The 16,588-nt window shown below is 45.3% G+C and overlaps 1 protein-coding gene across 7 annotated transcripts in view; it reads right to left on the bottom strand.

The window, feature by feature from the left end:
- The window catches only part of fbxw7 (F-box and WD repeat domain containing 7), a 227,470-nt gene that overhangs the window by 17,736 nt on the left and 193,146 nt on the right, over nt 1-16,588 (bottom strand). The gene's annotated exons all lie outside the window — the stretch shown is intronic.

The following is a 16,588-nucleotide window of genomic DNA, read 5'->3' as shown; positions in this document are numbered from 1 at the left end:
CAGAGAGAGAGAGAGAGAGAGAGCGAGAGCGAGCGTGAGAGGAGGACGCCCTAAATACGGGTTGTGGGCATATTCTGTCTGTCTTGTTTTTGTGAACATTGCTAGACTCTATTTCTATCTGGGATGCAGGAGGCTGTGAACAAAGATCAGGATGTGCATTGTGACACAAGAAAAGCAGATCAAACTTTGGCCTTCTTGTTGCTATTGACCCGAACAGATGAGAAAAGTCCCACATGTGGGAACAGGAAAGTGTGCACTTAGAGAGACAGAACGATTAAAGGGCATTCCCCACTTCGTTTTTCTGAATATAGCACAGGGAGAAGAAGATAATGGAGGCAACCAAAAACATCAGCAGACTATTAGAGAATGTTAGAAAGTGAGAAAAAGAAAGCAATAAAAAAAAGGTCAAAGTAAAATGAAAATTAAAGGTAAACGGGTACTTAAAAAAATGTGACAAAGAAAAATAACTGCAAAACTTACAGAAAGTTGGAGGGAAGAAAAATTAAACACAGTGAGAGGCCAGCTGAAAAGCAACAATGAGTGGACTAAAAGGACAGCGAGGAGAAGGAAAAATAGGGAACAGACATTTGCAGTGCAAATTAATTTTGGAAAAAATTCTGAAGGACAAAATTAGTCTCCACTTGGAGAAGCAAGGATTAATCAGGGATAGTCAACATGGCTTTGTCAAGGGAAGATCATGTCTGACTAATTTGATTGAATTTTTTGAGGGGGTGACTAGGCGTGTGGATGAGGGTAACGCAGTGGATGTGGTATACATGGATTTCAGTAAGGCCTTCGATAAAGTCCCCCACAGGAGACTGGTCAAGAAGGTACGAGCCCATGGAATCCAGGGTGCCTTGGCACTTTGGATACAAAACTGGCTTAGTGGCAGAAGGCAGAGGGTGATGGTCGAAGGTTGTTTTTGTGACTGGAAGCCTGTGGCCAGTGGGGTACCACAGGGATCGGTGCTGGGTCCCTTGCTGTTTGTGGTCTACATTAATGACTTGGATATGAATGTAAAAGGTATGATCAGTAAGTTCGCTGATGATACAAAGATTGGTAGGGTGGTAAATAGCGAGGAGGATAGCCTCAGTCTGCAGGACGATATAGATGGGTTGGTCAGATGGGCGGAACAGTGGCAAATGGAATTTAACCCGGAAAAGTGCGAGGTGATGCACTTTGGAGGGACTAACAAGGCAAGGGAATACACAATGAATGGGAGGACCCTAGGCAAGACAGAGGGTCAGAGGGATCTCGGTGTGCAAGTTCACAGATCCCTGAAGGCGGTGGAACAGGTGGATAAGGTGGTAAAGAAGGCATATGGGATACTTGCCTTTATTAGCCGAGGCATAGAATATAAGAGCAAGGAGGTTATGATGGAGCTGTATAAAACACTGGTTAGGCCACAGCTGGAGTACTGTGTGCAGTTCTGGTCGCCACACTACAGGAAGGATGTGATCGCTTTGGAGAGGGTGCAGAGGAGATTCACCAGGATGTTACCAGGGCTGGAGCGCTTCAGCTATGAAGAGAGACTGGGAAGATTGGGTTTGTTTTCCTTGGAGCAGAGGAGGCTGAGGGGGGACATGATTGAGGTGTACAAAATTATGAGGGGCACAGATAGGATGGATACTAAGGAGCTTTTTCCCTTCGTTGAGGGTTCTATAACAAGGGGGCATAGATTCAAGGTAAAAGGCGGGAGGTTTAGAGGGGATTTGAGAAAGAACTTTTTCACCCAGAGGGTGGTTGGAGTCTGGAACTCACTGTCTGAAAGGGTTGTGGAGGCAGGAACCCTCACAACATTCAAGAAGCATTTGGATGAGCACTTGAAATGCCATAGCATACAAGGCTACGGACCAAATGCTGGAATATGGGATTAGAGTAGACAGGGCTGATGGCCGGTGCGGACACGATGGGCCGAAGGGCCTCTATCCGTGCTGTATAACTCTATGTCTCTGTAAATCTATTAACTGTAATGTGTATGTATGTTTGTGATCAAGTCAATCCGATCATTCAATTAAACTGCTCCAAGGGATACTCAAATTTTCTGAATTAACAGCTGCCTACTCTTTCTAGAACTTTTGAAGCTTTATCAGAAAGCTGCTTATGAGCCTAAAAACTGATTTCAGCAATCCTCTTCGTCCATGGATTATTGACATAAAAGTAGATGATGGATGATTATGGAGATTCAATACACAATGTTCAAACAGCAGCAATGTATTTATGGGTCCACATTAATCCAAATAAAGGTTAAGTTCATTTTTCTCAAGAAGCAGGTCACAAATCCAATCAACTTTCTCTTCTTTATGACTGGTTTACTGTGTGCTCATGTTTTATGCACAATAGTAAAATCCTTTAAAGGAACAGGTTTTAAATTGACTAGGCAGTCTGCATCTCAAACCAATCCACAAAATCTAGAATATATTTTCAAAACAGAGTATTCCCTTCAAACTTCACATAAAAGATTAACAGACACCCACTGAAGCTACACCCTTTAGCTGGTTACAAAGCTATCCTGAAACTGATGAGGGTTACGGTCCCGATTTGAAACTGGAATAATTTTATGCCAAATTTTCTCCCCAAATTGCATTCCAACCCCTCCTCCGTCCAACTGATTTTTTTAGGCTGAAACAAGCTAGACTATGGACTTTTCTTAGCTTAATTCACATACAATTTTGTCAAACTGACAAGGCAGCACTGCCATAGAATGTTACCAGCTCTGATGCCCCCACCCATATATTTAAGGCGGGTGGGGGGTGGAGGAAAGAAGGGAGCTGAGGAAGGAGTGCTCCAGTGGATTTAACAGCCTGGCTGAGAAATGATAAAATTTTCCAATTGGATGACGATAGGTGTCTGTGAATGCAAACTTAAGCTTGCTTTCAAATCCATGTCATTATTTGACTTATGAAAGTCACATGAAAAATTCTGGGGAAACAAACACTGTAGATGCAACTGACTCAAGGAGGTCAAAAGCACAGGGTGTATGCCATGGTATGAATGACTAATTTTACACAAGACAACTGCAGCAAATGCAAACAAAAAACTCAAGCATTGAGGAAGCTCTGCAGAGATCTATAAAATATTCCAACTCATGAAACTAACTATTGTATTTCATAGTAAGCCATGTTCCAAGACCGCTGATCAACTCTTATGAGGAAATCATTGTACCTTTTGTTTCCATGAACATACTGGAGGATGAAATTTTCAATGAATCTTACAATACTGGAGAAACAGATGTTATGAAAGACTTAAAATAGCCAAAATTGACCAGATCCAATTGCTTTGAGAAAGGAATTTCATACGGGGGAAAAAAAACCCCTATAATGTCAGCTCTTTGTTTACTTTTGGAATAGAAGCTGCAACTGTACCCCAGATCGCGAGACCTGTCTGCGATTATTTTGTTAGCTGGTTATCTGCTGTACTATACTATTATGTGTAGTTGGAACACTCAACTTCGTTAGTTGAGATCATGGAAATGTTTTCATAAAATTACAGTCCAAGTTGGTGTCACGTCTCCTCCCCTCTTTGTAAGATTCAGGGTATTTTAAAGAGGAAACATTACAAGACATGTTTACCCAAAAACTATTCACTTCTAATGTGGAACACATCTTAATGTTTATAACAAATGTCTCCTCATACTAGAAAAATGTGAATTAATTGTAAATTTTGACAGAATTCTCTTTTAGAATGTGACAAAGTGAGCAGTACTGAATTTCCAAACGGACTAAGCACAAAATGAGTTATATAGTTTGTAAATAAAGATCCCAATGTAATTATCAAAACACTAATTACTAACTAATCTCTTGTGGCATGGCTCATGGACAATTTGGGGTGCAGTTGCCATGTTTAGCTGGTGGTCTGGCCTTTTCCTTGAAGACTATTGCTTAAAGATTCTCTGCGAATCCAGGTAATTGTAGTTGGTTGTACTTGGTCAGGGCAGTATAGGCTCCAACTCATGAAGAACCCACGATGAGGTGTCTGACTTTCACTTTTTTAAAAAAAAAAGATCGTTTGCATCTGTGACAAAGTGTGACATCTGAAGTGTGATGGATGTGTGTTGAACGGCAGACACTTAGATAATTCTAGCAAATCTCATGTGGCACTGCTCACGGTAAGGTGTATTATTCTTGTAAAGTAAGGCCAACTGTTAAATAAACACAAGCTCAAGTCACTCAGCACTTAATTTTTAAAAAATTCATTCATGGGATGTGGGCGTCGCTGGCAAGGCCAACATTTATTGCCCACCATTAATTGCCCTTGAGGTGGTGGTGGTGGTGGTAGTGGTAGTGAGCCGCCTTCTTGAACCGCTGCAGTCCATGCGGTGAAGGTTCTCCCACAGTGCTGGAGTTCCAGGATTTTGACCCAGCAACGATGAAGGAACTGCGATATATTTCCAAGTTGGGATGGTGTGTGACTTGGAGGGAAGGTGCAGATGGTGGTGTTGCCATGTGCCTGCTGCCCTTGTTCTTCTAGCTGGTAGAGGTCGCGGGTTTGGGAGGTGCTGTCAAAGAAGCCTTGGCGGGTTGCTGCAGTTCATCCTGTAGATGATACACACTGCAGCCACGGTGCGTCGGTGATGGAAGGAGTGAATGTTTACGGTGGTGGATGGGGTGCCAATCAAGCCGGATGCTTTGTCCTGGACGGTGTCGAGCTTTTTGAGTGTTGCAGCTGCACTCATCCAGGCAAGTGGAGACTATTCCATTACACTCTTGACTTGTGCCTTGTAGATGGTGGAAAGGTTTTGGGGAGTCAGGAGATGAGTCGCTCGCCGCAGAATACCCAGCCTCTGACCTGCTCTTGTAGCCACAGTATTTATGTGGCTGGCCCAGTTAAGTTTCTGGTCAATGGTGACCCCCAGGATGTTGATGGTGGGGTTTTGGCGATGGTAATGCCGTTGAATGTCAAGGGAAGGTGGTTAGACTCTCCCTTATTGGAGGTAATCATTGCCTGGCCCTTGTGTGGCGTGAATGTTACTTGCCACCTATCAGCCCAAGCCTGGATGTTGTCCAGGTCTTGCTGCACGCAGGCATGGACAGTTTCATTATCTGAGGGGTTGTGATTGGAACTGAACACTGTGCAATCATCAGCGAACATCCCCATTTCATACCTTATGATGAAGTGAAGGTCATTGATGAAGCAGCTGAAGATGGTTGGGCCTAGGACACTGCCCTGAGGAACTCCAGCAGCGATGTTCTAGGGCTGAGATGATTGGCCTCCAACAACCACTACCATCTTCCTTTGTGCTAGGTATGACTCCAGCCACTGGAGAGTTTTCTCCAATTCTCATTGACTTTAGTTTTACTTGGGCTCCTTGATGTCACACTCGGTCAAATGCTACCTTGATGTCAAGGGCAGTTACTCTCACCTCACCTCTGGAATTCAGCTCTTTTGTCCTTGTTTGGACCAAGGCTGTAATGAGGTCTCGAGCTGAGTGGTCCTGGCAGAACCCAAGTAAATTGTTATTTACTTAGAGAACTTTATGAATATACCATTTTCCAAGGACATGAGCATTTTAACAGGTAATGCAAGATATATTTTTCTGCTGTTAAGGTGAACCTGTAGCCCTTTAAGGCCACAAATTCTAATTGTTAGAAGTAAAAACAGCCTGGGTGCACTCAGGAACATTGCAAATTGCAATGGGATTGGCCGTTTTACAAGCACTCAGCATTTAAGATTGTTTTGCATCTGCAGTAAAGCATGACATCTAATGAGTGCTAGACACCCGGGGGTAGAATTTCCGCAGGGATTCTCCCAATTGTGCGTCATAACTTTAGCCGAAAGCCTGAAGAAACGCTACAAACGGCTGTTAACACCGTTTCTCCAAGGTGTCTGTTGAAGTTATGACAGACGATCGGGAGAACCCACATGGAAATTCTATCCCTGGATGTCTAGCACTCTTTAGATGTCACACTTTACCACACTGCTTACAATAAGTAACATGATACACTGCTTTCCAATGACTAGCAATGTTATGCCACGTAATGCACAATATATTATTCTGTTGTGGAACCAAATCCTTTTAGGGCCAGAAACAAATAATTAAGTAAAGAATGGCTCTCATCATTCAGAATTAAATTATTGTTTGATAAGGGAACTTTGGCACAACTCATCACATTTCAATCTGCAATATTGTCAGGGACACAGATTTATCAGCAGTGGGGGCAGCACTGGGATCGGGTCTCATGGTCTAATAGTACTCGGGGTTGGGGGGTGAGAGAGGGTGGTCCAAGGTTTGGGAGGTCCTGGCTTCTGGGGACAATGAATTCTCCTAAGGTCTGAGAGCAGTCTAGAGATTTGTGAGCAGAGAAGGTGCTCCAACAATAAGTCTTGGGAAGGAGGGTCTGGGTGAATGGGACAGTTTTGGGGGAGTTGCCTGGGTTTGGAAATATTGGGTGGGGTCTGACAGCCTTGAGAGGAAAGGCGGTGTAGGAGAACGAGGTCCAACTTTTCCTTGACCCCTTCTGGACTAGACACCCTACACACCCATAACTGCATACCCACTGGTCAGCTTCCTGTCTCAACTAATCGACAGCTCCTTTTGGACCCTTGGGCACCAACACCACCCCCCCATCTGACTCACTCACTCCCTTCCTCCTTTACCCATTGTCAGCTGCTTATTGCCTTTAAATTCTTGCATTAAAGCATTTGATTGTTCAGTGACCTTACACTGAAAAGATCATAATTTAAGCAGTTTACAGAAACAGAAAAATTCCTTTAAGCACTAAAAATAGTTTGCTGTCTTTCTCAGATGAGAAAGATTTTTAAACTAAATTTAGAATGCAGATCAAGCAGGAGGGGCTCGACGTGATTGAAACTGACAGCAGCAACTCAGTAATTTAAATTCATATTTCAACTACATTTAAGTCATTTCAGGGAAAAAGTTTTCTCTTCTCTCCGGTTTTCCCATTGAGAAAGAGATACATTCTCAATAAAAAAATAATTACCTAACAAACTTGGGAAGGGTAGTAAACAGTGAGGAGGATAGTGATAGACTTCAAGAGGATATAGACAGGCTGGTAGCATGGGTGGACACATGGTAGATGAAATTTAATGCAGAAAAATGCGAAGTGATACATTTCGGTTGGAAGAACCAGGAGAGGCAATATAAACTAGAAGGCACAATATTCTAAAAGGGGTACAGAAACAGAGAGATCTGGGGATATATGTGCACAAATCATTGAAGGTGGCAGGGCAGGTTGAGAAAGTGGTCAAAAAAGCAGTCAAAAAAGCATATGGGATCCTGGGCTTTATAAATAGAGGCACAGAGTACAAAAGTATGGAAGTCATGATGAACCTTTATAAAACACTGGTTCGGCCACAACTGGAGTATTGTGTCCAGTTCTGGACACCGCACTTTAGGAAAGATGTGAAGGCCTTAGAGAGGGTGCAGAAGGGATTTACTGGATTAATTCCAGGGATGAGGGACTTCAGTTACGTGGATAGACTGGAGAAGCTGGGGTTGTTCTCCTTGGAACAGAGAAGGTTGAGAGGAGGTTTGATAGAGGTATTCAAAATCATGAATGGCCTACACAGAGTAGATAGAGAGAAACTGTTGCCACTGGCAGAAGGGTCAAGAACCAGAGGACATAGATTTAAGGTGATTGGCAAAAAAACCAAAGGTGACATGAAGAAAAACTTTTTTTTTTAAACACAGCGAGTGATTTGATCTGGAATGCATTGCCAGAGGTGGTGGAGGCAGATTCAACCATGGTCTTCAAAAGGGAACTGGATAAGTACTTGAAAGGAAAAAATTTGCAGGGCTACGGGGATGGGGCAGGGGAGTGGGACTAGCTGGATGGCTCATGCATAGAGCCGTCGCGGACTCGATGGGCCGAATGGCCTCCTTCTGTGCTATAACCTATGATTCCAACACCTGTACTTAACAGCACTTGCAAAACAGTTTACAATAGAAAATGAGTTTTTTAATGTTATAAATATAAAACTTGCCTGAAATAAAGCTTTAGTAATTCAATCTATAGTTTGTTTTGAAATCCTTAAGCAAACATACTCATAACTCCTCAAAGGATACTTCTCTGCTTCAACTCAGAGAAACCTACTGGTACATGATAAGAAATTCAGAAAACTGCACATGCTCAGAATGCATAAATGTGTTTGGTAACTCTTTCAACTGTTCTGAAAAAAATGCAGTCAAAGCCTAGGATTGAGACAGGCTAAATCCTTGAAGAAACTTAAATTAAGTTATTAAAAGGCACAAAACACAACTTTATGAATAAATATAAATCACATTATTGTGAAGCATGTAATTTTTTTATGTTTTCATTTTGTTTAAACCTTATTTTGGACTGTACAAATTTCAAGTTTTCCACCGGCAGTTTTCATGCTGCTTTCTTTGCTTCTGATTTGCTTCTTTGCCTTTTCTTCGGTTCTAACTTGTTGCAGTATTTCTTTGAGCCAAACAAAGAGTAATTCCCCATTCTGAATGCTCCCTGATTTCAGTACTACCCCCAATGTTAGACCCTGGGACCTCCCTCCAAGGAACCCCTGCCCAATGCTCCCAGATCCCAAGACTGCTCCCAATGTGCGCAGATCTTTCCTCGTGCTCCCAGGTCATTCCCAATACTGATTAATCAGTGCCCTTGACCATGCTATTTGACACTACAGTTCTTATAAAACCTCCAACTCACCATGACCATCATCGTGGGTCTTCAGCTAGTTATATATTAGAAGTCTCGCATTTGCGCACACTTGCTTTTGTGCAACACCTTACTTCTGTTTTTTCTGTCATAGTCACACTCGTATCATGCTTTCTCCATCATGTTTTTGTATTGATTTTACTTGCCTCGAGTCCTGCAGTACTTGATCTCCAAAGTAGGTAGAGCTATTGCCTATTACCTTTTAGATTTCCCAGTTTCTAGCCTAAATGGCATTGATTCAGGGCTCCTGTTACATTCAGCCTTCCTGGTCCGTTCTCAGCCAGCACCCCATCCATTTTCAGCTGCTCTCTGGCTCCTGCCCAGCACAAGGAAACCAGTTTTTGGGTCAGACTGGTTGGGGGAGGGCGGCGTAAGAGGAGAAACATAAGGCGAAAAGGAAGCAACAGCAGTGCAAGGGAACGGGAGGATATACGGGGCATATTATAGGACACGAAGAGCCTGGAAACACAGAGCAACCTGGCAGTTTTAGTGCTGGGAAACTGTCCTTTAGGTCAGGCTGGTGTGGGGAGTTGGGAAGGGGGAATAGGGGGATAAGGGAGGGGAGGCTATAGGGAAGTGGGGGTGACAGTAGAGAGAATGGGAGGGGAGGATGTAAAAGTTGAGAAGGTGGTGTGAAGGAGAGGTGATGGGAGCAAGAGAGCGTGGAAACCAGAAAAGATTGAGTAGGGAAGGTGAGGGGAGCAACAGGTTGATGGGAAGGCCTGGGTGTGGGCCTAGGTAAACAGATGTGAGGGGGATATATACCCTACCCTGATCACTATATTGTTCTGCCCTATGTACTGGCCAGAACGCCCTCACCCATAACTCAAAAACTGGCTTGATTCTTCTTTATGGTTGCCAAATGCAGGCCACAAGTTGCGCTGTAACCTCAAAGCAAGCTTGTGGCCCTAACCAGATCCCTTTCCTCCACACACAACCTGATGGCCTGTGGTCCAGGATGGATTCCTCCTGACTGGCACCCAAAAATGCAGCTTATGGTCCTGGCAGCTCCCTTCCCTGCCTTGTCGCTCACTTCCTCTCATAAGAAAGAACAAAAGAGAGAGAACTAGGACAAACCATTGCTGCACAGAAACATTAAGAAACAGACAGCTGAAAGACTGTATGCTCCAACTGTGAGCATCACCATGGGAATATATCACCACACCCTCCAACCTGCAGACTACACTTACCCTTCATTGCACAATGCCACGGGAGATCAACTTATACATACACACATACAGTGATATTTACCACACTAATAGGAGAATATAACAGGAAGGTACATAAAAAAGTAGACAGCTACCACGGGACTTGAATTAGAGCAGATTCTGCTTTTCATAAATGGAAGACTTTGGATTCTAACATATAAATTGTCTATTATTCGTCCCATGTGTGTGGAGCAATACATTATAAAATAAAATTTGACTGGTTACTCCCAATAATTCAACATGTTTATTAAAATAGTAGCAGAGCTATACAGACTAGGAGGGTCATAAATCTGTCCTGAGTTAGCTAATCTTGTGTAGGGCAGCAGTAAGGGCATGACAATTCACTTCAGTACTCCCGAGTTAGGGAAGGGCAAAAAAATTGCCAGGGTTCTCAGTCCAATTGCTATCCAGCAAGGCCTATGGTCACCCAATATGGACATTGGGTGACCATAGGAATGAGCTTTGGTTGTGATGCATCCCATGTTCAAATAGCTTGTAGACACTCAGATCTGAATATTACTACTTGGGCAAGGGAACTGGAGGGCATCCAGGACCGATGGAACTATAGTACATTAAGGAGTCATTGCATTCAGGAGAGTAGTGGAGAAAAAATTGTAGAGAAATTTGTAAGACAAAAAGATAAAAGTGATGTGATGGTGCAAAGTCATTCAGAATGCAAGTTAGAGGTCAAACTGATTCAAATCCTCTCCAGTTTTCCCTATGATTTTCAATTTTGCCGCTCTTCTCCAAGTCACCAACAGTCCCTTGTTCAAATGACCATTTTACATTGCAGCATGGATACTGAGCATTGGCAAGCTTTTTGACTCACAACAAACTCCCCCACCCACCAGCTCGACTTTGCCATCTCTCATACCTTATCTTCCAGAGATCACAACCATTAACAAAGCTATTTCAGATCACTTCTTCATCTCCCTTATCACCCACATTGCCCTATCTCTCCCCTCATCATTTCTCAGTGGAAATTTCTCTACCCAGGCCCCTTCACTAATTCAACCTCAAACTCCCAACACTCTCTTTTCTGGCTCTTCACCCACTTCATCTCTGATGTTGTGGGGCTGCATAACTGTTTCCTTTCCTCTGCCTTTGATGGTTTTGCTCCCTCCAAATGACTAGCCTTTTCCCACTCTTTTTGTTCTCCCTGGTATAGTCCCTACTATCGCTCTCCCAAGTCAGAGTACTGTAAACTGGAACGGACCTGGTGTATATCTGATCTGGCCATCAATTGCTAGTTCTGGCTTGACAATGTCAATTATTACCGTGCCTCACTCTCCTCAGTCAAAACTACATATTACTCCATGATCATCGAGAGGACAAGGACAATCCAAGCCTTCTTTTCTCCATAGCTACCAGCCTTTTTTAAAAAATTCGTTCATGGCATGTGGGCGTCGCTGGCGAAGCCAGCATTTATTGCCCATCCCTAATTGCCCTTGAGAAGGTGGTGGTGAGCTGCCTTCTTGAACTGCTGCAGTCCGTTTGGTGAAGGTTCTCCTACAGTGCTGTTAGGAAGGGAGTTCCAGGATTTTGACCCAGCGATGATGAAGGAACGGCGATATATTTCCAAGTCAGGATGGTGTGTGACTTGGAGGGGAACGTGCAGGTGGTGTTGTTCCCATGTGGTGTTGTTCCCATGTGTCTGCTGCCCTTGTCCTTGTAGGTGGTAGAGGTTGCAGGTTTGGGAGGTGCTGTCGAAGAAGCCTTGGCGAGTTCCTGCAGTGCAGCCTGTGGATGGTACATACTGCAGCCACAATGCGTCGGTGGTAAAGGGAGTGAATGTTTAGGGTGGTGGATGGGGTGCCAATCAAGCGGGCTGCTTTGTCCTGGATGGTGTCGAGCTTCTTGAGTGTTGTTGGAGCTGCACTCATCCAGGCAAGTGGAGAGTATTCCATCACACTCCTGACTTGTGCCTTGTAGATGGTGGAAAGGCTTTGGGGAGTCAGGAGATAAGTCATTCGCTGCAGAATACCCAGCCTCTGACCTGTTCTTATAGCCACAGTATTTATATGGCTGGTCCAGTTAAGTTTCTGGTCAATAGTGACCCCCAGGATGTTGATGGTGGGGGATTCGGCGATGGTAATGCTGTTGAATGTCAAGGGGAGGTGGTTAGACTCTCTCTTGTTGGAGATGGTCATTGCCTGGCACTTGTCTGGCGCGAATATTATTTGCCACTTATCAGCCCAAGCCTGGATGTTGTCCAGGTCTTGCTGCATGCGGGCACGGACTGCTTCATTATCTGAGGGGTTGCAAATGGAACTAAACACTGTGCAATCTAAAGCGAACATCCCCATTTCTGACCTTACGATGGAGGGAAGGTCATTGATGAAGCAGCTGAAGATGGTTGGGCCTAGAACACTGCCCTGAGGAACTCCTGCAGCAATGTCCTGGGGCTGAGATGATTGGCCTCCAACAACCACTACCATATTCCTTTGTGCTAGGTATGACTCCAGTCATGGAGTATTCTCCCCCTGATTCCCATTGACTTCAATTTTACTAAGGCACCTTGGTGCCACACTTGGTCAAATGCTGCCTTGATGTCAAGGGCAGTCACTCTCACCTCACCTCTGGAATTCAGCTCTTTTGTCCACGTTTGGACCAAGGCTGTAATGAGGTCTGGAGCCGAGTGGTCTTGGCGGAACCACAACTGAGCATCGGTGAACAGGTTATTGGTGAGTAAGTGCCACTTGATAGCACTGTCAACGACACCTTCCATCACTTTGCTGATGATTGAGAGTAGACTGATGGGGCGATAATTGGCCGGATTGGATTTGTCCTGCTTTTTGTGGACAGGACATACCTGGGCAATTTTCTGCATTGTCGGCTAGATGCCAGTGTTGTAGCTGTATGGGAACAGATTGGCTAGAGGCGCAGCTAGTTCTGGAGCACAAGTCTTCAGCAATACAGCAGGGATGTTGTCGGGGCCCATAGCCTTTGCTGTATCCAGTGCACTCAGCCGTTTCTTGATATCACGTGGAGTGAATCGATTTGGCTGAAGACTGGTTTCTGTGATGGTGGGGATATCGAGAGGGGGCAGAGATGGATCATCCACTCGGCACTTCTGGCTGAAGATTGTTGCAAACGCTTCAGCCTTGTCTTTTGCACTCACGTGCTGGACTCCGCCATCATTGAGGCTGGGGATGTTTACAGAGCCTTCTCCTCCCGTTAGTTGTTTAATTGTCCACCACCATTCACGACTGGATGTGGCAGGACTGCAGAGCTTTGATCTGATCTGTTGGTTGAGGAATCGCTTGGCTCTGTCTATAGCATGTTGCTTCTGCTGTTTAGCATGCATGTAGTCCTGAGTTGTAGCTTCACTAGGTTGTCACCTCATTTTTAGGTACGCCTGGTGCTGCTCCTGGCATGATCTTCTACACTCCTCATTGAAGCAGGGTTGATCCCCTAGCTTGTTGGTAATGGCAGAGTGAGGAATATGCCGGGCCATGAGGTTATAGATTGTGCTAGAATACAATCCTGTTGCTGCTGATGGCCCACAGCGCCTCATGGATGCCCAGTTTTGAGCTGCTAGATCTGTTCTGAATCTTTCCCATTTAGCACGGTAATAGTGATACAACACGTTGGATGGTGTCCTCAGTGTGAAGACGGGACTTCATCTCCACGATGACTGTGCGGTGGTCACTCCTACCAGTACTGTCATGGACAGATGCATCTACGACAGGTAGATTGGAGAGGACGAGGTCAAGTAGGTTTTTCCCTTGTGTTGGTTCGCTCACCACCTGCTCGGCCAGCTCGGTCAGTAGTGGTGCTACCGAGCCACTCTTGGTGATGGACATTGAAGTCCCCCACCCAGAGTACATTCTGTGCCCTTGCTACCCTCAGTGCTTCCTCCAAGTGGTGCTCAACATGGAGGAGGGCTGGTTCATCAGCTGGGGGAGGATGGTAGGTGGTAATCAGCAGGAGGTTTCCTTGCCCATGTTTGACCTGATGCCATGAGATTTTATGTATCACTGTACCGCCACCTCTGGTGGGTCTGTCCTGCCGGTGGGACAGGACATGCCCAGGGATGGTGATGGAAGAATCTGGGACATTGGCCGAAAGGTATAATTCTGAGAGTATGGCTATGTCAGGCTGTTGCTTGACTAGTCTATGGGACAGCTCTCCCAATTTTGGCACAAGTCCCCAGATGCTCGTGAGGAGGACTTTTTGCAGGGTCGACTGGGCTTAGTTTGCCTTTGTCGTGTCCGGTGCTTAGTGGTCCGATGCCCGGTGGTCCGTCCGGTTTTATTCTCATTATGACTTTTTTTAGTGAGATTTTACAACTGAGTGGCTTGCTAGGCCATTTCAGAGGGCAATTAAGAATCAACCACATTGCTGTGGGGCTGGTGTCACATATAGGCCAGACCGGGTAAGGACGGCAGGTTTCCTTCCCTAAACGACATCAGTGAACCAGATGGGTTTTTACGACAATCCGATAGTTTCATGGTCACCATTACTGATACTAGTTTTTTAAATTCCAGATTTTATTTAATTAATCGAATTTAAATTCCCCAGCTGTCGTGGTGGGATTTGAACTCATGTGTCCGGATTATTAGTCAAGGCCTCTGGATTACTAGTCCAGTAACATAACCACTATGCTACCGTACCGTAGCCTTCTCAAAACCCTTTCCTCTATTCTGTCCACAGTCACCTCCAATGCTAAGTCTTTAAGATGGAAAGCAACCAAGCAGCTATCCCTGCTGATATCTCCCTTTATCTCTATCCAGTAACCCACCCATTCCTGCCCAGACTCATCGACCCACGTCCTCTCATTGCTCATTTTCTTATGAGACACACCTCCTGCCCCCCTTGATCCCCTCCCAACTCAACTTCCGACAATTAACTCCCCCTCCTTGCACCATGTTAGTTGACATTGTAAATGGTTCCTTTTCCTGCAGCATGCAACATACCACCATGAATCTTCCCACCCGCTCAGTGGAGTACTGCAGGGTTCCTCTAGAACGGTCCAGGCAGTGCAAATGTTGTTTGAGGAGGCCAATGCTCCACGACGTTCTGTGTGGCAGCATGGCTCTCATTGTAGGCCTGCTGTGCAGGTGTGCATGGGTTCCTGATCGGAGTCATGAGCTACCGCATGAGGGGATAGCCCTTCTCACCCAGTAGCCAGCCTCTGACTTGCCGAGCCGGGTGAAAGATGGCTGGCACGTTGGACTGCCGAATAACGAAGGCATTGTGACTGCTCCCAGGATAACGGGCATCGACCTCCATGATTCGAAGCATGTGGTCGCACACCAGCTGCACGTTCAGGGAATGGAAGCCCTTTTGGTTCACGAAGACGGCAGAGTTGATATGCAAGGCACGCAAGCAATGTGCATGCAGTCAAAGGCACCCTGCACCATGGGGAAGCCTGCAATGCTAGAAAACCCTCATGTTCGCTCGTCCTGCTTGTCTCTATCAAGAGGGAATATGATGAACCTGTTCCTCATCTCGTACAGTGCGTCTGTGACCTCCCTTTTGCAGCAGTGCACTGCAAACTGTGAGATGTTGCACATATCGTCAGCAGGGGCCTGAAAGGATTCTGAGCCGTAGAAGTTTAGCGCCACTATTGCCTTCACAGCCAAAGGCAATGTTGTCCTTGCCCTGCTCTGAGGCTGTAGGTGTGGCTTCAGCAGTTGACAGATCTCCGTCACGGCTTCCTTGGTGAATCTCAGCCGTCGGATGCAACGCTCCTCGCTCATGTTGAGGTCAAAGAATTGTTCCCTGAAGGCCCTCATTGGATACGGCCTCCTGCTCAGTGGCCTGTGCCTACTTCCTCCTTCGCCTCGCAGCTTGACCTGCTCTGTGTGGCCTCTCTGCATGTTTCCAGTCGTGTTCAATGCCCAGCGGGAGCCCTAGCAGACCACCCATGGTTGCCAGGAATCTTGTTCAACCATGGTTGTAACTTTCCGAACCATAAGGCTGTACCTGCCAAACCACTCTCAAATGTACTCTAGCAAATCTCAGTAAGTATAGGGAGCTTCAAAAAACACTTCCTATTCTACCAGCAGCCACAAGCAATAGTCCAGCAAATAACCAGCAACATCTGCATGGTCCCTTTAAATAGCACTGGTGGGGGGGTACTCCAGGCACTAAGACATGTTCAGGTGTGCATGGTTAAGACCAAGCGTCGAGTTGAGTGTTAGACAGCATTTTGGAATTTATCACTTTATATCAGCGTTGCACACTGATTGTACGCAATTGCTCCCTACTTTACATGCTGCCAGCGTTCGCTCTCTGCGCATGCGCTAATACCTATACCAAGATGGCGTCCAGCACACGTCACGCTAGAAATGTGCGTGCGCGGTCAACACGCCATCTTGGCACTGCGAGAGGCCGCACAGTGCTGATACAACGGGCACTAGATGGCCCAATTTCTAGCCCTTTATGTCTGGCTGACAACTGAAATTCTATTGCACGTGTTTGCTTGCAATCTCCCTCGTTATATGGAAAATACCAGTATTAAACAAATAAGTTTTGGCTAAATAGCAAATCAGAGGGAGACTTCTTATCTAGAGGGTTGTGCAGCACTTCATACAAATTACATGCAGGAGTTCAAATACTTTCACATATGCAATTTGAATGCAACAGACAGAAATTTACTGAGATGTGTATGCATGTTACTCATCACAGAAACAGTTTCACAAAAAGGCAGGAAATGAGGACGTGCTATACAGAATATTATGTCTGCACTGAATCTTATCCGGTGTCATTAGGGAGCCATTT

Source organism: Heptranchias perlo, chromosome 1 (assembly GCF_035084215.1).
Source record: "Heptranchias perlo isolate sHepPer1 chromosome 1, sHepPer1.hap1, whole genome shotgun sequence".
NCBI classification, from domain to species: Eukaryota; Metazoa; Chordata; class Chondrichthyes; order Hexanchiformes; family Hexanchidae; genus Heptranchias; species Heptranchias perlo.
The sequence above is the reverse complement of the archived record's forward strand: the minus strand, read 5'-3'. Positions and strand labels throughout refer to the sequence as shown.